This window comes from Lepidochelys olivacea (assembly GCF_965140295.1).
Source record: "Lepidochelys olivacea isolate rLepOli2 genome assembly, chromosome: 4".
NCBI lineage: Eukaryota > Metazoa > Chordata > Testudines > Cheloniidae > Lepidochelys > Lepidochelys olivacea.
The window spans coordinates 147,876,034-147,898,894 of NC_140414.1; the positions used below are offsets into that span (position 1 = coordinate 147,876,034).

Consider the following 22,861-nt stretch of genomic DNA (forward strand, 5'->3'; position numbering starts at 1 on the left):
CCCAGACCCTCTAAAATTGTCCCAGCAACGGCTGGATGTGCTGCAGTCAGCAGATGTCTCCCCACCGGCACCCACCCACTCCCTGCACCCCGTGCAATGGCATGGGGACCCCCCCCCGACCCTCCCAACTCACCCATGCAGAGAGATCGGCATCCTCACGCACTGCGACAAGGGGAGGCGCAGCCCCTGCCTCTCCCCTTCCCCACACAAAGGGATTAGAAACCTCTAACCCTCCATGCAAATGGCCGGAGAGCCCCCGCATCGCCGTGCCGAGGGGACGGGGAGCCCCTACCCCTCGCCATCCCCAGGCACAGGCCGCGAGAGTCTCCCTCACCACCCGCACCCCTGCCCGGCTGCGCGGCCTTCAGAGCTGGGCAGCCAGAGGGCGGCGGTGGCTGGCTGGGCCGTTCGTGTTGTTTGCGGCTCTTTTTTTAATCCCACTCCCCACCCCGCAATCCCACTCCCCTGTCCCGCGGCCGGGCTCTACGGCCGAGGACAGAGGCAGATAGAATCTCACCTGGGAGCGGCAGGGGGAGGTGGGTGTATTCGGCCAGTTTGGTGATAAAGCGGGCCAGATCCTCAGCGGGGGTAAGTCGGTGCAGCCCATTGACTTCAGCTGAGCAAAACCAGCCCTAGTGTGTACGACCCTGGTGCAAGTGGGTGCGTGGGTAGAGCCCTGCAAATCCGCGGGTCTCCGCTTTATAGCTGTGGACCATTTCTGCCAATAGCAACGCAGATGCGGACACAAATTTTATATCCGCGCTGGGCTCTGACGGTAAGAGCCAGGCGGGGAGCTGCGAGAAACTGCGGCAGGGATCCTCCACCTGCCCTGGGCGGGGGGGGGGGCGGGCAAGCAGCCCCCAGGCAGCTCCACAGGTCTCCCCCCACCCCCACCAGCTCCGTTTCCATGGCTCTGTTCTGAACTAGCTCGTTCCTGAGATGAGAACCCTACCGTTCCTGCTGCCTTCTCCCCAGTGCTTGTTTCCACCCTTGCATTATTCTTCTTACCTCTTTCCTGTCTGTCTAAGACAAGTCCGTCTTACCCAGCATGACCCGATCGACAGTCAACCTGTGGAACTCTTTGCCAGAGGATTAATAAGACTGGGACTTCTCAGCTTGGAAAAGAGACGACTAAGGGGGCAGATGACTGAAGTCTATAAAATCATGACTGGTGTGGAGAAAATAAATAAGGAAGTGTTATTTACTCCTTCTCATAACACAAGAACTAGGCAGCAGGTTTAAAACAAACAAAAGGAAGTATTTTTTCACACAATGCACAGTCAACCTGTGGAACTCCTTGCCAGAGGATGTTGTGAAGGCCAAGACTATAACGGGATTCAAAAGGGAGCTAGATAGATTCATGGAGGAGAGGTCCATCAATGGCTATTAGCCAGGATGGGCAGGGATGGTGTCCCTAGCCTCTGTTTGCCAGAAGCTGGGAATGGGTGACAGGGGATGGATCGCTTGATGATCACCTGTTCTGTTCATTCCCTCTGGGGTATCGGGCATCGGCCACTGTCGGAAGACAGGACACTGGGCTAGATGGACCTTTGCTCTGACCCAGTCTGGCCGTTCTTATGTTCTATGACCCTTGCAGTACACTGACCAGTGTGGTGGGGGCACCCTGTTTGCTAAACTGTCCCCAAACTCCACCCAAGAACCCCACTCAGTCCGGACCCCTTGGTTCCCTTCCACAGCCCTTGGACAGGGCAGGAATAGACTCAGGAATAAATGGAACAGGATGTCAGAGCTGCCACTTCCCACTGACTTTTCCCTAATAAAGGCATTTAATGCTCTTTGAGAGACTTCCAGCCCAGGGTTAATCCCCGACTCACAGTGGGGCTGAGCACTCACAGTCCCAGCTGCATTCCATGGGGGCTACAGGTGCTCAGCACCTTTGTGAAACCCAGATGCCCACCTATGACAGTTCCCATCCCGGCCAACCACAGAGATCGACCCAGGGACCTCCACGGTTGAGATCATGAATGGCTGAAGTTTGTGGTAACCAGCCAGGCTCTCAAGCTGAGAGCTGTAACAGACCCATATCCCAGGGACAGTCAATTTTTTTGTCAAGGTCCAAATTTCTTGCTCATGGTATAGTCATGGTCCAGACTCCAGAGAAAATTATTTTTAAAATAATAACAATAATAATGAGTAAATAAAAAGATTTTGAGGTTCAAAAACATCTGGTGGTCCCGATTTGGCTCACAGTCCGCCTATTGACTACCCTGCCCATATCCTCTGTGGATGAGGTGGGGGAGGGGAGTGGGGATGTGTCCTACGCCCGCACCAGGTAGTTACATGCACACATATCAAAAACAGGTGCACGGGGAGCCGAAATGGCTTCCTTCACGGTCTCCCTCCCACATCAGGCGAGCCATATTTTGGTCCTGCATGCACATTATTTCGTGCCACAATCAGATATTTTGAAATTGCCTCAGGGTTTGGGGCTGCAATCCAGTCCCTGCTTGGCAGGTAGAGGGATGCTAACCAGCGCTTGCTGTGATAATCCTCCTGGATAGGTTGCATTGTGACTCCGTCTCTGGAATCGCTCCGGCATGTTTTAATCATTCCATTATGGAAGAGCCAGACCTTGGCAGCTGCTGGCATCTCATTTTCAGCCAGCTTCTCATTTGTGTTTTTCTGTCAAAGGTTCTTGAAAAGACTGAATAATCAATCAGCTGCCCTTTACCTTCCTCGTGGTTTAAATCCACATTTCAGTCTGCTTTTAAAATCCATCATATGGCAGCAGAGAAACTGGACATGCACGAGTACAGCATTATTGATTGGCCACAGCAATTTCAGGTTCCCTTCCCTCCCCTAGTTCCTGTGGATTTCTGAAAGGAAGGCAATCAGTCTAATGGTTAGATCACACAGACCTGGGCAGCCAGAGCTCCTGGGTTCTCTTTCCAGCTCCTTTTGTAACATCACTTAGGCTTAGATTACCTAGTGTTCACTCACTCGGGGTGCAATGGGAGCTGCAGGGTGCAGAGCACCCCAGACAGATGCTTTTGAAAATATTGGCCTTGAATTCTCTGTGCCCCAGTGTCCTTCATATGTAAAATGGGGCTCGTGAAACTTCCCTACTCCCCTGCAGGATTAAATCATTTATATCTTCAAAGTGCTTTGACAACCTCACATAAAGGCAGAGCTGCATGAGCCTCTTCTGGTTTCATCTCATATGGGATCTAACCCCCATTTTGTTTTGTTTTGAGTGAACTGAAAATCTTGCAGCCAGATGGCTAAAACCACCCCATTTCACCTGGTTTGGGGCCAAAATCAAGCAAAGGCACAGAATCCCACCATGGTTTCCACCTGGATCAGCTCCTCCTTTAATCATGGCAGGGTTTGTTTCAGTCCTAGCCCGGTTCCCCCTGAGTTTCTAATGGAACCTGAGATCTGGTGAATTTCATCTTGGATTCAGGGCTCAGCACAGAAGTTTCATATTGCTTTGCTGCTAAGTGTATGGTTTTTCCAGGTGGCATTTGATGCTATTGATTAGCGCTGGCTGAATGACTCATTAGGAATATTCACCACTGAGTTCTCTCTTTTCTGGGCAGCAAATGGACCCCGATTTCTATGAATCTAGAGGTGAAGATTCACTGAATTATTTACACAAACAGATTTCATCCACTGCATCCTTCATGACCTGTTTGGTTCAGCGCCCAACGATCTGTGGGGCATGATTGGTCACTTGAGTCACATGGTGTCATTTCTCCTCCCTGGCCCCTTGACTTGCCGAATGGAATTTCAGCCTTGATAAAATCCAGGAGACTTTGGGGATCTGTGAACATTTTCATGGATGCCCAGCAGCTGTCCAAAATGACTAACAACAGCTCCCCATGAGCCACTTGGAACCAAACTGAGTGTTAATCTACTAAGCCAGTCTTTGTTAAAAATGTAACCAGCTCTGTCATGGCTCATGAGATTCAGCCACACTTCTACTGTCAGTGGTAGGTCAGACTGGCTGGCCGATTGCACTGTCCTGGCTTGAGGAGTTGTGTCTGATGGTGAGTGTTCCCCTGGGGTGCAGTTCTCAGATGATGGCCTCTGGACTGAGTGGCTGGTAGAAATGCAATGAAACCTTGCGAGAACCAGCTACTACTTGGCAGAATGCACTGCACGGTCAGGACGCGCTTCAGAGATACAGTCTAAGACACATCAAGGTTCAGCCTGAGACACAGCCCGGCCAGCTGATTGCAATTCCCTTTCTGTGGGAGCCCCGGCCTCTGTGATTTATGGGTTGTAGTTTGTAGAGAAATTGGCAGCTCACAGTGCTCACAGATAATTGCGCTTTTGCAGCTGATGCGGCCCTTTTTAAAAGCCTGTTCCTGCAGCCGTTGGAGTCCGGGACAAAACTCTCATTAACTTCTGTGGGAGCAGGAAGCACGCTGAGGCCCCAAGCCCTTACGCATGTGCATAACTTTAAGCACAGGAATAGTTCCCTGGTGAGTGAACCGACTGGCCCCAGGCATACAGAGGCAGGATTAAAAATCAGCAGTTCCCAGCTCCCGGCCCTTGGCTTGTGACAAGGTGACCAGACGTCCTGTTTTCAAAGGGACAGTCCCGCAATTAGGCTCCCATGCAGGTGTCCCGACTTTTTCTTAAAAATGGGCAAATTGTCCCATATTTTCTGTCTCCCCCACATCAGTACTGGCAGGTCCTGCTACTGGCCGGATCCCTGCTCGCCAGCTGCCTGCCTACCAGTGGTGAGTGGTGGGGTCCAGTGGCCAACAATGGGGGTGGCGTGCCAGGCTGGTGGCAGGGCAAAGCTGCAGTGTGCAGGGCCGGGCGCTCTCCCTGCCGGTCCATCAGCGCAGCCCCCGCTGTGTGATGGCTCTCAGTCTCATTTCCGACCGGCACTGGCTGCGTGCTGCGGTGTATGGTGAGTGCAGGGAGGTGCCGGCCGGTTACTTGTCACCTCTGCTGCCACCCTTCAGCCCTTTACGTGCTCCCCCTCTGGCTGTCCTCTCCCTGCTTTGCCCTTCGCCCCCTCCCCAGCCCCGCTGCTGCTCCGTATCCCCCCGTTTAGTGTGCGGAGAGCCAGCCCCTGGCCGGCGCGCCCAGCTCACCAACAGCCTGGCTGGCAGGCTCCGTCCTTCCCCCACCGCCTCTGGCTGGGCGGGTGCCCCGGGAAAGCCCAAGACCCTCCGGCCCGGGACGCTGGCCAGGAGGAGCCGAGCCCTCCCTGTGCCGAATCCCCACCCAGCGCTGGCCCGGGGAAGCCTCTCGGCCCCTCAGCTAAGCTCTGGAGTGGCGGGGGAGGGGAGGATTTCTAGCCTGCTTGTGCCCCAACCCTGCAGACTCCACAGCAGCCCCCCGGGCAGGGGCTTAGCACCCTCTTCACCTCCCCACCAACCAGTGCGGGGCTGCTCCATCCCCTGCTGAGCCACCGCTCTGGCCGGGTTCGCTGAAGCCCCTGCAGTCAGGTTCCCTGGACCGTGGTGCACAATGCATCCTTGGGGCCCAACCCCTTCCTGCCCGTGCTGTAGCCGGGGGACAGGAGGCAGGTGGGTTCTGTCGGTGGCCAGCAGCAGCCTGGAGGTGTTAGCTGCCTTTCGGCACTGTGCGGGCAGGAAGGGACAAGCTGCTTCCAGCCCCAGGGGGTGGGCGGGGGAAGAGATGAGCTCTGCAAAGTTTCAGAGTAACAGCCATGTTAGTCTGTATTCGCAAAAAGAAAAGGAGTACTCGTGGCACCTTAGAGACTAACCAATTTATTTGAGCATAAGCTTTCGTGAGCTACAGCTCACTTCATCGATGAAGTGAGCTGTAGCTCACGAAAGCTTATGCTCAAATAAATTGGTTAGTCTCTAAGGTGCCACGAGCTCTGCAAAGACACAGGCCAGGTCATCCCTTTCCCCCCACCTCCCCTGCAGCTGAAAGCAGCTCCTGCCCCTTCCCTCCCACACAGTGCAGAATGGCTGCTGCTGGACCCATTCTGGTGTGAACCCTGGCAGAAATCTGGGGAGGGGGGACATGTGACCCTGCGTGTCCCCCGCCATGTGTTGCCTCGGGAAGATGTGGCAGCAGGTACCAGGAGAGGTGGGTCTGTCCCGGGGGCCCAGCCAGGCATGGAGGGTGGAGAGCGCCGGGCAGTGAGGGTCGTGTGAGAGAGGTGTACGGGAATATGTGTGTGTCACCTCTCCCGTGATAAAATTCTCCCAGAGCACACGTTCTGGCCATCTGATCCTTCGTTGGATAAGCCTGAGCGTATTTAGTGAAATGATCAGTCACCACAAAAATATTCTTAGTGCCGGAAGCATCTGGCTCTAAGGTTAAAAAGTCTATGCAAACCAGTTCCAGAGGAGCATATAATTTAATGTTCATAAGATTGGCAGCTTTTTCCACTCTAGCTTTTCTTCTAATACAGCGCTCACAGTCTTGGCATTTTATTTCTACTGCTTTGGTCATTCTAGGCCAATAAAATCGGTCTCTAGCTAATTCCAAAGTTCTCTCAGTCCCAAGATGACCCATTTCATCATGGATGCCTTCTAGTGCTCTATCCCGATGTGTATAGGGATTATTCTCTCATTGCCGTTGTGCTTTCCGGTACAAGCCCCATTTGAAATGAAAAGTTTGGACCACTCCCATAAATATAACCGAGTCTCATATTTCTCCTTCTTTTCCTCCTCTGGCTTTGGTCTATAACCTGCCTCTAGGAAGTGAATCACACAGGCTATATCAGGGATCAGCAACCTTTGGTACACGGCCCGCCAGGGTAAGCCCCGTGGCAGGCCGGGCTGGTTTGTTTACCTGCCGCATCTGCAGGTTCGGCCGGTCACAGCTCCCACTGGCCACGGTTCACCGCTCTAAGCCAGTGGAGGCTGTGAGAAGTGGTGGCCAGCACATCCTTCAGCCCATGACGCTTCCTGCAGTCCCCGTTGGCCTAGCGCAACAATTTATGTTCCGCTCAAAAGTCAACATGGTTTCTGTAAAGTGAGATCATGTCTTACTGATCTATTCGACTTCTTTGAGGGGGTCAACAAACATGTGGACAAGGGGGATCCCAGGGATGTAGTGTCTTTAGATTTCCAGAAAGCCTTTGACAAGGTCCCTCACCAAAGGCTCTTACGTAAATTAAGTTGTCATGGGAAAAAAGGGAAGATCCTTTCATGGTTTGAGAACTGGTTAAAAGACAGGGAACAAAGGGTAGGAATAAATGGTAAATTTGCAGAATGGAGAGGGGTGTTCCCCAAGGGTCAGTCCTAGGGCCAATCCTATTCAACTTATTCACAAATGATCTGGAGAAAGGGGTAAACAGTGAGGTGGCAAAGTTTGCAGATGATACTAAACTGCTCAAGATAGTTAAGACCAAAGCAGACTGTGAAGAACTTCAAAAAGATCTCACAAAACTAAGTGATTGGGCAACAACATGGCAAATGAAATTGCATGTGGATAAATGTAAAGTAATGCACATTGGAAAAAATAACCCCAACTATACATACAATATGATGGGGGCTAATTTAGCTACAACAAATCAGGAGAAAGATCTTGGAGTCATGGTGGAGAGTTCTCTGAAGACGTCCATGCAGTGTGCAGCGGCAGTCAGAAAAGCAAACAGCTATCCCTGGAATACCATGCGGTCACCGAGAAAGAGCATCGGCATCAAGACTGGCATTTCAGATTTATAAATGATATCAAAGTTATATAGTGACAAGGCTGTAGGGTGCCCAGATAGCAAGTATGAAAAATCGGAACAGTGTGTGTGTGTGTATGGGGGGGGTGGTAATAGGCACCTATATAAGAAAAAGCCTCAAATATCAGGACTGTCCCTATAAAATCAGGACCTCGGGTCACCCTACGGGGCTGCCACCCATCTATGGCCAGCCGCATCCAACTTTGCAGTCTTCAGGATGTAAGTAAGAGGGTCGTTATCAGTCATTACTTTAAATTGGGCTCCATACAGGAAACCATGGAACTTATCACAAAACGCCCACTTCAAGGCTAGAAATTCTAACTTGTGAACTGGATAATTGCGTTCACTATTGCTCAATCCTCTACTGGCATCAGCGATAACTCGTGGCTTCCCATTAGTCCTGTATTTGATACAAAGCTGCACCTAACCCAGTAGTACTGGCATCAGTATGCAGAATATATGGTAGCCTCCAATTAGCAAACCCAAGGAGGAGTACAGTAGTCAGCTTTTGTTTCAAGGTTTCAAAGGCCTCTTGGCAAGCTGCATCCAATCTACTCTCAAGTGGCTGTTTTCTATTCCATCTACTTCCTTTAGGGCCACCAGCAAGAAGAGAATTCAAAGGTTTTGCAATAATAGAATACCTTGCTACAAATCGTCGGTAATAACCAGCAAATCCTAAGAATTTACGAAGTTCTCTGAGAGTAGTTGGAACTGGCCAAGTGATGATAGCATCAGTTTTCTCTTTATCTGGACAGATCCCATCTTGAGAAATGATATGACTGAGATATTTCACTGAAGTTTGAAATAATTTACACTTTGATGGTGCAAGTTTTAAACCATATTCCTGAAGTCTTCTCAAAACTTGTAGGAGACATTCCTCATGTTCCAACGTGGTTGAAAATATGATTAAGTCATCCAAGAATGCTACAACTTCTGTGAGATTCATACCAGACATAACACGTTCCATCATTCGTTGGAAAGTAGCTGGAGCATTAGTCAGACCTTGAGGCATCATTTTGAATTGCCAATTACCAAACGGTGTAGTGAAGGCTGTCTTCAGACAGTCAGTCGGCTCTACTGGAGCTTGATAGTATCCACTCTTTAGATCCAATATAGAAAACCATTTAGGTCCTGCCAATAAGGCAAAGGTTTCTTCTGTCCTGGGTAATGGATAGGCAACCTTTCTGGTTATGCTGTTCAGTTTTCTATAATCCACCACCGTCCTAAGAGCTCCAGTCTTCTTACACACCAACACCACAGGTGATGCATATGGGTTACATGTTTCCTGAATCACTCCAAGGGCCACCAACTCACATAGATGCTGACGTCGATCTTCAAAATCTGAGGGTGAAACCCTTCTAGTTCTTTAAAAGGAGATTATTTGTGAATTCAATGTGATGTGTCACTCCTGAAACTCTTCCAAAGTCTAGATCATGAACAGCAAAAGCCTTATAAGCTTCCTTCCTTAAGTCTCAGCAATCCTTTTCTTCTCAGCAGCACTGAGAGCTGATCCTTCAGAGCTGAGTGGCAGTATGACACCATCTCTCTCTTCAGTCGCAGCTGCTGAAACCTGGGTTGGCACTGGTTTTATCCACTCAACTGCTTGCCCCTTCCCAATGTCAGTGAGGTTTCAATATGACATCCTTCCTTGTTAAGGTTTTGACATGTACTCCTATTCTCACACTGGAGCCAGTGATTTTAACAAATTGAGGAAGAACTGCTAGCCCACCGTCAGCTTCTTGCTGTAACCTCTGACTGAGTAAAAATTGATTATAAGTTTCAGCCCACTCATTTGGTAATGAAATCCCACTTACGAATTCAGACCATTGGTGCCTATGAGCGTTGACACTTGTTGATTCACACGTTAGTCTGGACAAACGCAGACTGGTACCCCATGTTGTTTGTTAGTCCCAGACACAAACTTTGGGAATCGTATCTTCAAGGTTATATATCCCAGGTATGGAACCATTTGCCCTCCTGCCCCTTCTATCTGAAGTATACTGCCAATTGACTGTAACTTTCGATAAGATAAATGCTCATTATAGACCGTTTCACATATGCAAATAACTTGAGAACCAGTATCTATTAGGCAGGTACTCCTTACTCCACCTAGGTATACATAGCCATGACAAGCAGGTCCCACTAACTGCTGGATGGCCTCACTGACACCCATTTGGGTAACATCTGTCTCCTGAACCCATTGACTAGCAGCCTTGCTCTGAGAGTTGTTAGTTTCTTTTCTTCCTGGCTCAAACTTGCTCTGATTTGAATGTGTACCAGTCAGCTGCTCATGTATTACATTGGGGTTAGGAGAATTCTGACATTCATTCTGAAAATGTCCTATTTGCCCACATTTAAAACATAAAGTATTTCTTTTGTTAAATCTTGGTATTGCTTGTTTATTAAATTCTTTGGGTCTTTGAGGAGTAAATTGTGTGTCTGAAATGGACGTTTCAGAACTTGGCTGGGTCAACTGCAGTCCTAGCAACTGCTGCTCACCCTGCAGATATTTCTCCTTCCAGTCTAGTGCAGTGACTTCTTCATGGGAGGATTTTCATATGCCTTTATCAACTGCAAACTACTCCTGCTCAATGGCCTTCCTTTTTAGAATCATAGAATCATAGAATATCAGGGTTGGAAGGGACCCCAGAAGGTCATCTAGTCCAACCCCCTGCTCAAAGCAGGACCAATTCCCAGTTAAATCATCCCAGCCAAGGCTTTGTCAAGCCTGACCTTAAAAACCTCTAAGGAAGGAGATTCTACCACCTCCCTAGGTAACGCATTCCAGTGTTTCACCACCCTCTTAGTGAAAAAGTTTTTCCTAATATCCAACCTAAACCTCCCTCTAAACTTTTTCTTCTAGTTCTTGTTGAAGTTTTCTCTTCTGTTTATCAGAGTGCTCCCTTTCAATGGATCTCACCTCAAAAAGGAGTGTGGTGTAAGAGATGCTCTTTTTTCTACCACTACAATTAATCCCTTTTAATAAGAGTGTATTTAATAAGGATTCATGCCAACAACCACGGAAAAATTGATCTTGTATACAAGAGTCCAATTCAGTATCTTTTACCCCACCAGCCTCCAAAATTTCTTGGGCTAATGTGTGTAGTGTAGTCAGCTACACAGAAGGTAGTTCTCTAGTGTGTTGGTGGGTCTCAGAAAATTGAGCCTTAAGCCATATGCCTTCTCTAAAATATCAAAGCATTCTACAGCAGATGCCTTGCTACCAGCTCCTAAGGCCACCTTCAATGCTGGGGGTAATAAACTTTCGATCATCTTCTTTCTTTTGACTTTGTCAGAAATCTTACTGTCTTCCATCATCTTTTTGGCTTGTGCTCGCCAAGCAGGATAATCTACTTCTCCATTGGGTCTGGGTGAATGACCCAAAAAACATTTCAATTTAAATTTCACATCAGTCACAGTTTCATTGGCAGATTTCAGCACTCTCTCTAACAAAAGATGTTGCATGTCAGGAGGGAGACGCACAGCAGGAGTAAAGGCTTCTACTGGACCTCGGTCTATAATTGGTGTAGCATCTGTTAACCACCTAGTCTGTCTGTCACTGATGGGTGTATCCACAGCCTGTGTCTCAGTCTTGAACCCTCTGTCAGAATGCACAGAATATCCCTGATTCCTTCAAATTCACAGAGAATCATGTTTTTGTTCTCCCTTCACCCGCCTCATATTAGTCACATGACCAAAGATTCTAACAGCCCTCTTAATTTCTGCTGTACTATCAACAGGGGACACATCACTGACCAAAATGGTCCCATAGGGATCTAACCCTAACTGTGTGCAAGTTTCCATGATCTTAATAATATTAACACAGTGCACAAATTCAATAATATTCAATAACACCAGATTCTTTTATAACTAACTGCTGCAATATTCCTCAAAAGAATTCAGAGGTGAGCTCTGAGCAATCCTCAAGTTCCTGTCTGTTCGGGCATCAATTTGTAACCTTTGGGTGGGCTAGAGTTCACTTCATTTTCCATCTCCGATGCCGTAAAAAACAACCCAGCTCCTATAGAAAGTAGCTGGAGACCAGAGTTCAAGCTCTAAGGATTTTCAGCACAGGTCAACCTCCCCACATTCCCCAAAAAGAACGAAAGAAATTAATTTAATTAAATAACTTCATAACATCTTATGATAAAGAAACAAAGAATTTTAACAACGTAACATGGCTATTTTATAATCCACAGACATTATCTTCACAGTTATACATAAACAAAAATAAAGAAAACAAATTAAAACCTGAACAGTTCAGTCCCCACAGAAACACAGGGAGAGGAAACTGAAAGTTCCCAGTCACCTAGCCAGTAAGCGAACTGATTAACCAACCACCCAGTTACGTGTACAGATTTCAAGAAACCCCTGTTACAAGAAAATACAAACACGAAAGCTCATGCTCTAATAAATTGGTTAGTCTCTAAGGTGCCACAAGTCCTCCTTTTCTTTTTGCGAATACAGACTAACACGGCTGTTACTCTGAAACCTAGCAAACTAGAAATGACTCTTTCCCCATTACTACAGTTAAAGAACAGCTGGTGGCTCAGGCTAGTTCAGACAATGTAACTAGAACAGTTTGGCTAAAATCAAAACCACATTCAAACATACAATTAAAATAGAAGTTATTTTCCCCTCCCAATTTCCCATGCTATAATTAGCATTGCCCAGGCTTCCCTGTTAGAGGGTATATAATATCACTAACCTGCTGCAAAATGCTTCAGAGTTCAGGACACCAGCCTGCTTCCTGCCCCAGCTCACCCAGGGCACATGGTCCCCTGCAAAGCAGCTGCCCTGTCTGCTCGCCCTCCTGGAATCTGACCCCAGCCACAGGGACTCTATTGGAGCAGACCCAAAACTAACACCCCCAATTCCAAAAGCTTCTGGATGTGGATTGCTTAATCTGTCTAGCAACAATGACCCAGGCACAACTCACTCCCACCACCCCGCAATGGGTCTCTTAAAGAGATATCTCCCTATTAGGCATATGGGTTACATACGCAGGATTTCTTTTTAACCAGGGCTGAGTTAATTTGATGTTAACTTGAACGTTTGTACTGCATAGTTCTGATTGATTGCCGTTGAACTCGCTTGAATACGAGTAATTTTACCAGATGTCCCGTATTCAGCATAGAGCAATATGGTCACCCTAGTTTGTGATGTTCTGGCTTCCAGAATTGTAGGGCAAATCCAACGGAAGTCCAGGGGTGCTCGGTACCCATCAAAGAACAGGTCCTAGGGGTATATCTAAAAATACAGGGCGTACCTCACTGCTGGTAAACACCCCCTCTCCTCCCAAAGCCCCAACCAAACACAGGGCATCTCTAACCACTCCTCTTCCCGCTGTTCTCATGAGAGTCCCACTCCTTTGACCCCTAGCAGGGATGCCTCTGGGGACCTATGTACATTTCCTGTCACAGTAGATAACGTTCCAGCTCTGAGGGATTCATCTCAGCTGCACTTGTCCACTTCCCCGGAGAGCTCAGAACAGTGGAAGTTCTCTCTGGAGAGCATGGCAAGCAGCCGGGGCATCCTGCTTTTACGCTGTGTGTCTCACTTGCATCTGTATCGGCTGAATGATCATTGTGCCAAGCCAGGATTGGACAGTAATCGCAAGAGCTGAGATCCGGGCCCCCAGTGCTGGGTGCTGGGCAGGCACAGAGGGAGAGCTGATCCCTGCACCAGTCTAGAGGGGCCTGGCAGACAAGGAAGCATTATTACCTTTGTTTGGCAGTGGGTAGCTGAGGCACGGAGTGTTTCTCTGGCCTGTGTTATAGAAACTTTCATAGAATCATAGAACTGGACTCGAGAGGTCATCTAGTCCAGTCGCCTGCAATCAAGGCAGGACTAAGTATTATCTTCTAGACCATCCCTGACAGGTGTGTGTCTGACCTGCTCTTAAACATCCCCAATGAGGGAGATTCCACAACCTCCCTGCCCAATTTAACCCAGTGCTTCACCACCCTGACAGTTAGGAAGCTTTTCCTAATGTCCAACCTAAACTGCCCTGGCTGCAATTCAAGCCCATTGCTTCTTATCCTGTCCTCAGACGTTAAGAAGAGCAATTTTTCTCCCTCCTCCTTGTAACAGCCTTTTAGGTACTTGAAAACTGTTATCGTGTTCCCTCTGAGTCTTCTCTTCTCCAGACTAAACAAACCCAGTTTTTTCAATCTTCCCTTGTAGGTCATGTTTTCTAGACCTTTAATCATTTTTGTTGCTCTTCTCTGGACTTTCTCCACAGCCCATTTGCATTCTGGGTAGAAATCCCAATGCCTGATGGGGCAAAAACATTGTCGCGGGTGGTTCTGGGTACATGTTGTCAGGCCCCCCCTGCCCTCCCTCTCTCCTTGAAAGCAACGTCAGACAATCGTTTTGCGCCTTTTTTCCTGGGTTACCCGTGCAGACGCCATACCACGGCAAGCATGGAGCCCGCTCAGCTCACTGTCACCCTATGTCTCCTGGGTGCTGGCAGACATGGTACTGCATTGCTACACAGCAGCAGCTCATTGCCTTGTGGCAGCAGACAGTGCAGCATGACAGGTAGCCATCGTCAGTGTACTCCAGGGTGCTCTTTTAGCCAACCTTGGTGAGGTCGGTCAAGGGCGCCTGGGCAAACATGGGAGTGACTCAGCCAGGTCATTTCCCTTTTAAGTTTCATCTCATGGCGATTCAGTCCTGCCAGCAGTCCTACTGCACTGTCTTCTAATGAGCAGCCAGGAGACGATGATGGCCAGCAGTCGTACTGCACCGTCTGCTGCCAGCAAGATGTATAAAGACAGATGAAGTGGATGAAAACAAGAAATAGACCAGATTTGTTTTGTATTCATTTTCTCCTCCCTCCCTCTGTGAAATCAATGGCCTGCTAAACCCAGGGTTTTGAGTTCTATCCTTGAGGGGGCCATTCTGTTTCTCCTTGATGCAAAGCCACCCCCTTTGTTGATTTTAATTCCCTGTAAGCCATGTTGTCAGTCACCTCTCCCTCCATCAGAGCAATGGCAGACAATCGTTTTGCGCCTTTTTGCAGTGCAGATGCCATAGCACTGGGAAGATGGAGCTCAGATCACCGCGGCAATTATGAGCACTATAAACACCGCACGCGTTATCCGGCAGGATATGCAGAACCATAACCTGCACGAAAAGCGAAACCAGGTGAGGAGGAGGCGACTGCAGCGCGGTGACAGGAGTGATGAGGACATGGACATAGACGTCTCACAAAGTACGGGCCGCTGCAATGTGCACATCATGGTGTCAATTGGGCAGGTTGATGGCGTGGAACGCCGATTCTGTGCTTGGGAAACAAGCACAGACTGGTGGGACCGCATAGTGTTGCAGGTCTGGGACGATTCCCAGTGGCTGCGAAACTTTCGCATGCGTAAGGGCACTTTCATGGAACTTTGTGACTTGCTTTCCCCTGTCCTGAGGAGCAAGAATACCAAGATGAGAGCAGCCCTCACAGTTGAGAAGCGAGTGGCGATAGCCCTGTGGAAGCTTGCAATGCCAGACAGCTACTAATCAGTCGGGAATCAATTTGGAGTGGGCAAATCTACTGTGGGGGCTGCTGTGATGCAAGTAGCCAACGCAATCACTGAGCTGCTGCTATCAAGGGTAGTGACTCTGGGAAATGTGCAGGTCATAGTGGATGGCTTTGCTGCAGTGGGATTCCCTAACTGTGGTGGGGTGATAGATGGAACCCATATCCCTATCTTGGCACCGGAGCACCAAGCTGGTGAGTACATAAACCACAAGGGGTACTTTTCAATAGTGCTGCGAGCACTGGTGGATCACAAGGGATGTTTCACCAACATCAATGTGGGATGGCCGGGAAAGGTTCATGACACTCGCATCTTCAGGAACTCTGGTCTGTTTCAACAGCTGCAGCAAGGGACTTACTTTCCAGACCAGAAAATAACCATTGGGGATGTTGAAATGCCTATAGTTATCCTTGGGGACCCAGCCTACCCCTTCATACCATGGCTCATGAAGCCATACACAGGCATCCTGGACAGTAGTCAGGAGCTGTTCAGCTATAGGCTGAGCAAGTGCAGAATGGTGGTAGAGTGTGCATTTGGGAGTTTAAAAGCGCGCTGGCGCAGTTTACTGACTCAGTTAGACCTCAGCGAAACCCATTCCCATTGTTATTACTGCTTGCTGTGTGCTCCACAATCTCTGTGAGAGTAAGGGGGAGACATTTATGGCAGGGTGGAAGATTGAGGAAAATTGCCGGGCCGCTGATTACTCACAGCCAGACACCAGGGCAGTTAGAAGAGTACAGGAGGGCGCGGTGCCATCAGAGAAGCTTTGAAAACCAGTTTCAGGAATGGCCAGGCTACAGTGTGAAAGTTCTGTTTGTTTCTCCCTGATGGAAACCCCCCGCCCCCTCCTGGTTTCACTCTACTTTCCTGTAAGCTAAGCATCCTCCCCTCCCCCCCTTGATCACCACTTGCAGGGGCAATAAAGTCATTGTTGCTTCACATTCATGCATTCTTTATTTATTCATCACACAAATAGGGGGATAACTGCCAAGGTAGCCCGGGAGGGGTGGTGGAGGAGGGAAGCATTGGGAGGGGTGGTGGAGGAGGGAAGGACAAGGTCACACAGCACTTTAAAACTTATTGAATGCCAGCCTTCTGTTGCTTGGGCAATCCTCTGGGGTGGAGTGGCTGGGTGGCCGGAGGCCCCCCCACCGCATTCTTGGGCGTCTGGGTGAGGAGGCTATGGAACTTGGGGAGGAGGGCGGTTGGTTACACAGGGTCTGTAGCGGTGGTCTGTGCTCCTGCTGCCTTTCCTGCAGCTCAACCATACGCTGGAGCATATGAGTTTGATCCTCCAGCAGCCTGAGCACTGACTCCTGCCTTCTTTCAGCAAGCTGATGCCACCTACCATCTTCAGCCCGCAACCTCTCCTCACGGTCATATTGCACTCTGACATGTCTGCCTTCACGTATTTTGCTGTGCTCTGTCAGTGTGGGAGGACAGCATGAGGTCAGAGAACATTTCATCACAAGTGCATTTTTTTCACCTTCTAATCTTCGCTAGCCTCTGGGAAGGAGAAACATATCAGGCTGGTGGAGGGAAAAAAAAGGGAGAGTGGTAGTTAAAAAGACACATTTTATAGGACAGGGTAGACTCTTTCATGGTAAACCTTGCTGTTAACATTCCATAGCACATGTGCTTTCATTACAAAGTTGTGGATAAATTGGAGAGAGTCCAGCGAAGGGCAACAAAAATGATTAGGGGACTGGAACACATGAGTTATGAGGAGAGGCTGAGGGAGCTGGGATTGTTTAGCCTGCAGAAGAGAAGAATGAGGGGGGATCTGATAGCTGCTTTCAACTACCTGAAAGGGGGTTCCAAAGAGGATGGCTCTAAACTGTTCTCAATGGTAGCAGATGACAGAACGAGGAGTAATGGTCTCAAGTTGCAGTGGGGGAGGTTTAGATTGGATATTAGGAAAAACTTTTTCACTAAGAGGGTGGTGAAACACTGGAATGCGTTACCTAGGGAGGTGGTAGAATCTCCTTCCTTAGAGGTTTTTAAGGTCAGGCTTGACAAAGCCCTGGCTGGGATGATTTAACTGGGAATTGGTCCTGCTTTGAGCAGGGGGTTGGACTAGATGACCTTTTGGGGTCCCTTCCAACCCTGATATTCTATGATTCTATGATTCTGTGATTCTTATTTTGCCTCTTATTGAGGGTATGCCGGTTTGGCATAAGAGATCACTCACGCAGGGCTGGGCAGCAGAATTCGGCTTGCAGGCAGCCATAGTAAGCCACAGTCTTTTGGCTTCTTTAACCTTCACAACATGTGGGAATGGTTTCAAACAGCAGCGCCCTCATTTCCCATACGAAGTAACCGTTGGGTTGGCCATTAACAATGGGTTGGCAATTTAGAAGGAGGGGCTGCGGTTTCCGGGGTTCATGTGCAGCAGAAGCCCAACTAACCCCCCCACACACACTCCCCCAATTCTCTGGGATGATGGCTTCACCCCTCCCCACACCGAATGGCTAACAGCGGGGAAGATTTCTGTTCAGCCACAGGCAAACAGCCCAGCTCTTGGCTTCCAGGTCACCAGCTGTTGCCTTTCTGGGTGGAGACCTGCGTTTCTCTCTCTTCTGATGGGTAATCCAAGGCTGCCTTCTTTGTGTGTTTCCCAGCAAGGACAGTCTGTCTAAACAGGCCTGCTTGCTTTCTAGTCAGAGACTGATCACAGAGGGACTGCTGCCGGTATAAGTTACCACCCAGCTCTTTCTAAGCAAGCCAACTTAATCTTACATTAAAAACTACTACAGGGAAAGCATATTAAAAACAATTAAATAACTTGCACACGTGCTAATGAACTTAACAGGCACCCCCCCACCCCAGGGGTGGCTTTGTGGTTACAAGTTCATCACAGCTTCAGCACACAGTCTGATGAGGCCTCAGTAGGCCAAGTCCTTCCAATCCTCCTCTAAGGACTGGGGCCCTGGGATGGGGTGTCCACCCCACACTCGCCCAGAAGGGGTTCATGGAGGCCAGATGGACCAATTAAGCTATTACGCTGAAGGCTGAGAGGAAAGCTCTAATTAGGAGAAGCTCACCTGTGCAGGAACACAAGGGGCTTCTATAAAGCCAGGGAGCTGAGAGCAGAAGGGAGCTTCAGGGAAGCAGGCTGCAGTCACTCCTGGTGAAGGGAGCTGTGTTTGAGGCTATAGAGGGTGGACGATGGTTACCCCCCTGGAGGAGGGAGTTTGGGCTGGCAAACCCAGAGCATGGTGAGGAGCGAGAAAGGTAGGGGAGGCTCTGGGGAAAAGCAGCAAGGGATAATATAGGGCAGTTTGCTGGACCAGGAAGAAGGCATTCAGCCAGCTTAAACTCACCCTTTTGTTACCCAAAAGTCTTTTCTTTGTCTGTTGATCCCTGGAGAATCCAGTCTGAACTAGTATACGGGTATGTCCCAGAAAGGCGACTTCAAAGGTAACAGGAAATTCATTAGCATCCCCACTCCCTGCCAGGAGACGGTGCATACAATGCTGTAACAACCCAGACACAACTGCATTTTTAGTGCAATGTCCCCCAAAGGCATTAACCCTCATTCAATAAGGTCTAGCTTGTTCGGTAAAGTTTAACTTATTTCCATAGGTGTGTTGGGGATATTACAGGGTATTGTCAGTCTGTCGCACTCATACCTGAGGTTCCCCAGTTTATACAGCCCAGGATCCCATTAGCTCTATTGGCCACAGCATCGCACTTTGAACTTACGTTCCGTTGATTATCCACCATGACCTCCAAATCCTTTTCAGGGTCCCTGCTTCCCAGGGTAGAATTCCCCCACCCTGTAATTATAGCCTGCATTCTTTCTTCCTAGGTGGATTCATTTGCGTTTAGCCGTATTCAAACTCCTATTGTTTGCTTGCTCTCAGTTTACCAAGCGATCCAGATCGCTCTGTGTCAGTGACCTGTCCTCTTCATTATTAACCACTCTCACAATTTCTGGGTCATCTGCAAACTGTATCTGTGATGATTTTAGATTTTCCTCCAGGTCATTGATAAAAATGTTAAATAGCATAGGGCCAAGAACTAATCCCTGCAGGACCCAACCAGAAATGCACTGTGACAGGTCTCCCCAGGGTTAAACCTGGAACTGGGGTACAGTTGAGCCTTCTGTTTTACTAATCTGGGTTCCCTCTCACACTGTGACATTGTGACAAGCTGTGAAGGCCTCCAAGCTTGCCCTCACACAAGCATCCACAGGCAGGGACCACACCCAGCTGTGTTCATGAATGCTCTGCCAGCCCCTGTATAAACCAACAATACAGAGGCTCTAGCCAAAATACTCCCAACTCCCCAGCCTAGACCCTCAGAGCTGTACAGTCCTTCCCTGGTCAAAACCGGACCAGTATGAATTTATTAAAATTACCCACTCCATCCCCCACCCCCTGCGTGATGTGGAGAGGAATATGTGCAAAGCCTTTGTTAACTGAGCTGAGATGTTTCCCCAAACACTTCACTCAAACCACACTGTTTTAGGTTAAAAAAAAAAGTTATTACCTACAGAAAGATAGATTTTAAGTGATTATAAGTGATAGCAAACAGATCAGCTATGGTTACCTAAGAAATAAACAAAATTGTAATCTAAGTCTAATACACGAGATAGGATTTGAATCAATGTCTCACTCTGTTAAATAGTATAAACAATCCACCAAGCTTCCATACACAGGCAGGCTTCCTTCTTCCCTGCTTGGGACCAGCACTTCCCCCCGTTCAGTCTTTGTTGTTCCAGAGGTATTTCCAGATGTTGAGTTATGGGGATCCCTTGGTGATGTCACTTCCCCCGTTTATAGTTTCTTCCATATGGCGGGAACCCCCTTGTTCCAAGCAAGCCAATTTTTCCCAGCCCAGTTTGTGGAAAAATACAAGTACCAAAATGGAGTTCAGCGTCATGTGGTCTAGTCACAAGCCCTTGCATGTCCCGATGAGTCAGAGAAGCCATTATCCATAGGCTGACTGAAGCGTCCCCAGGTGAGGACAAGCCTTTTCCATGGCCTATTTTCACTGATGGGCCATTAGCACTGTCTAGCTTCTTCATTGTTGTACCTGAAAGGCTGGTTGTGGGTGTTACCCAGGACAATCACATTTGAAATACAGACGCACAGCCAATATTCTTAACTCCAGACACAAAAATGATACATGCATACAAATAGGATAATCATATTCAGCAAATCACTGACCCCTTACTTGGTGCATTTGTATCATCATCATACCACGATGATGAATATGGGGTGCCAAGTGTCTCACACACACCAGTCCAAGGATGATTCCCCATTTATATTTTGAGATCTGTCAGTTAGCTAACCTTTAATGCATTTCAAGTGGGCCATGTTAATTTTATATCATTCTAGTTTTTTAATCAAAATGTTGTGTGGTAACAAGTCAAATGCCTAACAGAGTCTAAATATATTACATTGACACTATTACCCTTATCAACCAAACTTGTAATTGCATCCAAAAAGATATCAAGTTAGTTTGACAGGATCTATTTTCCATACACCCATGTTGATTGGCTTTAATTTATATTTCCCTCTTTTCATTCTTTATTAATTTAGGTCCTTATCAGATTCTCCATTATACAAGATAAATGTCAGACTGACAGGCCTATAATTACTTGGGTCATCCCATTTACCCTTTTAAAATATTGGCATGACATTAGCTTTCTTTCAATCCCCTGAAATGTCCACAATGTTCCAAGACTCATTGAAAATCAACGTTAATGGTCCAGTGAACTCCTCAGACAGCTCTGGTAAAACTTTCAAATGCAAGTTATTTGGAGCTGCTGATTTAAGAAATGTCTCACTTTAGTAGCTGCTGTTTAACGTCCTCCTGAGATACTAGTGGGATGGAAAGAATGTTGTCATATATATGATGACATCATCTCTTTTCCCCCAAATACAGAACAGAAATATTTATTGAACGCTTCTGCCTTTTCTGCATTCTTATGGTAATGCATAATATACTTTTAAACTCTTCCTGAACTCTGCTGCCCGTAGATTTCTCCTTGTATTCCTTGGCTTCCCTTATCAATTTTCAAAAGTTTGTTCCACATCAGAATGCAACTAAAATTTCAAAACCTCAAGGTTTTTCATGAAACCAAATTGTCATTTTCCAGCCAGCTCCTGTCCTACCTTCCCATGTTCTCTGACTCTGAGGTGTGTTTCCTGGGGAGATGACGGGTGAATTCTCTCTGTGTGTCTCTCTCGTTTTTTTTCCCCTTTCAAATAAGCTGCATCAAAAAGGTATGTTTCACCAGTTTACTGATTCCCTCAGTTTCCTGGTGTGATGGATTTGGTCACAGAGACCCCCTTGGGACTGTCACCTAATGTGCTGAATTTGCCTCTGAGCCCATTTTCCCTGCCAGCTTGGGACTCCAGAACCCTGCTTTGTTGATCCAGACATGCTAGCCTGATACAACACAGACCCAGCTCTGGTCCACACCCCCAAAGCTGCAGACTTTAACCATAAACTGCTCAGCAGGTCACATATCTCCAGCGCCCAGACACCCAGTTTGCAATGGGATCCAAACCCCAAATAAATCTGTTTTACTCTGTATAAAGTTTATACAGGGTAAACTCATAAATTGTCCGCCCTCTATAACATTGATAGAGCGATAAGCACAGCTGTTTGCTCCCCTGGGTATTAATCACTTACTCTGGGCTTATCAATAAACAAAAGTGACTTTATTAAGTATAAAAAGAAGGTTTCAAGTAATAACAGACAGAACAAAGTAGGTTATCAAGCAAAATAAAACAAAACATGCAAGTCTAAGCCTAATACACTAAGAAACTGAGTACAAGTAAATCTCACCATCAGAGATGTTCCAATAATCTTTGTTCACAGACTGGACTCCTTCCTAGTCTGAGCCCAATCCTTTTCCCTGGTACAGTCCTTGTTAGTTCCAGCAGGCATCTTAGGTGAAAAGCAGGACCTTTCTCATGACTGGGGACCGCCTTTGTTCTGTTCCATTCCCTTTTATAGCTTTGGCACAAGACGGGAATCTTTTGTCTCTCTCTGGGTTCCCACACCTCCTTCGAAATGGAAAAGTACCAGGTTTAAGATGGATTCCAGTATCATGTGACATGGTCAAATGTCCTGTGAGACCCCTAGTCTCCATTCTTCCAAGACTGGCCAGCATGTACCCCGGACGTTTTGCAAGTAAACAGAGCCATTCACGACCAATTGTCCTAGTTGATGGGAGCCATCAAGATTCCAAGTCAACATTAATGGCCCACATTTTGTATAATTACAATAGGAGTTCAGAGTAATACTTCATATTTCTAGCTTTAGATATAAGAATGATACATACATACAAATAGAACAGGAGTACTTGTGGCACCTTAGAGACTAACAAATTTATTTGAGCATAAACTTCCATGGACTACAAAAGGTGTTTTTTGTTTTTTTTTTTTCTTCTCTCCTGCTGGTAATAGCTCACCTTAACTGATCACTCTCGTTATAGTGTGCATGGTAACACCCATTGTTTCATGTTCTCTGTGTATATATCTTCCTACTGTATTTTCCACTGCATGCATCCGATGAAGTGGGTTTTAGCCCACGAAAGCTTATGCTCAAATAAATTTGTTAGTCTCTAAGGTGCTACAAGTCCTCCTTTTCTTTTTGAGGATACAGACTAACACGGTTGCTACTCTGAAACCATACATACAAATAGTATGAACACACTCAGTAGAACATA

General features: G+C 47.6%; 1 protein-coding gene across 1 annotated transcript in view; it reads right to left on the reverse strand.

Annotated features, from left to right (window-relative positions):
* The window catches only part of LOC311520207 (C-type lectin domain family 4 member F-like), a 49,956-nt gene extending 37,438 nt beyond the window's left edge, over nucleotides 1–12,518 (reverse strand). The window contains exon 1 of the mRNA XM_084627506.1: nucleotides 12,345–12,518. The gene's annotated coding sequence lies outside the window, so the exon portion shown is untranslated. The remainder of the gene's footprint in view (nucleotides 1–12,344) is intronic.
* Nucleotides 12,519–22,861: the final 10,343 nt, after the last annotated feature.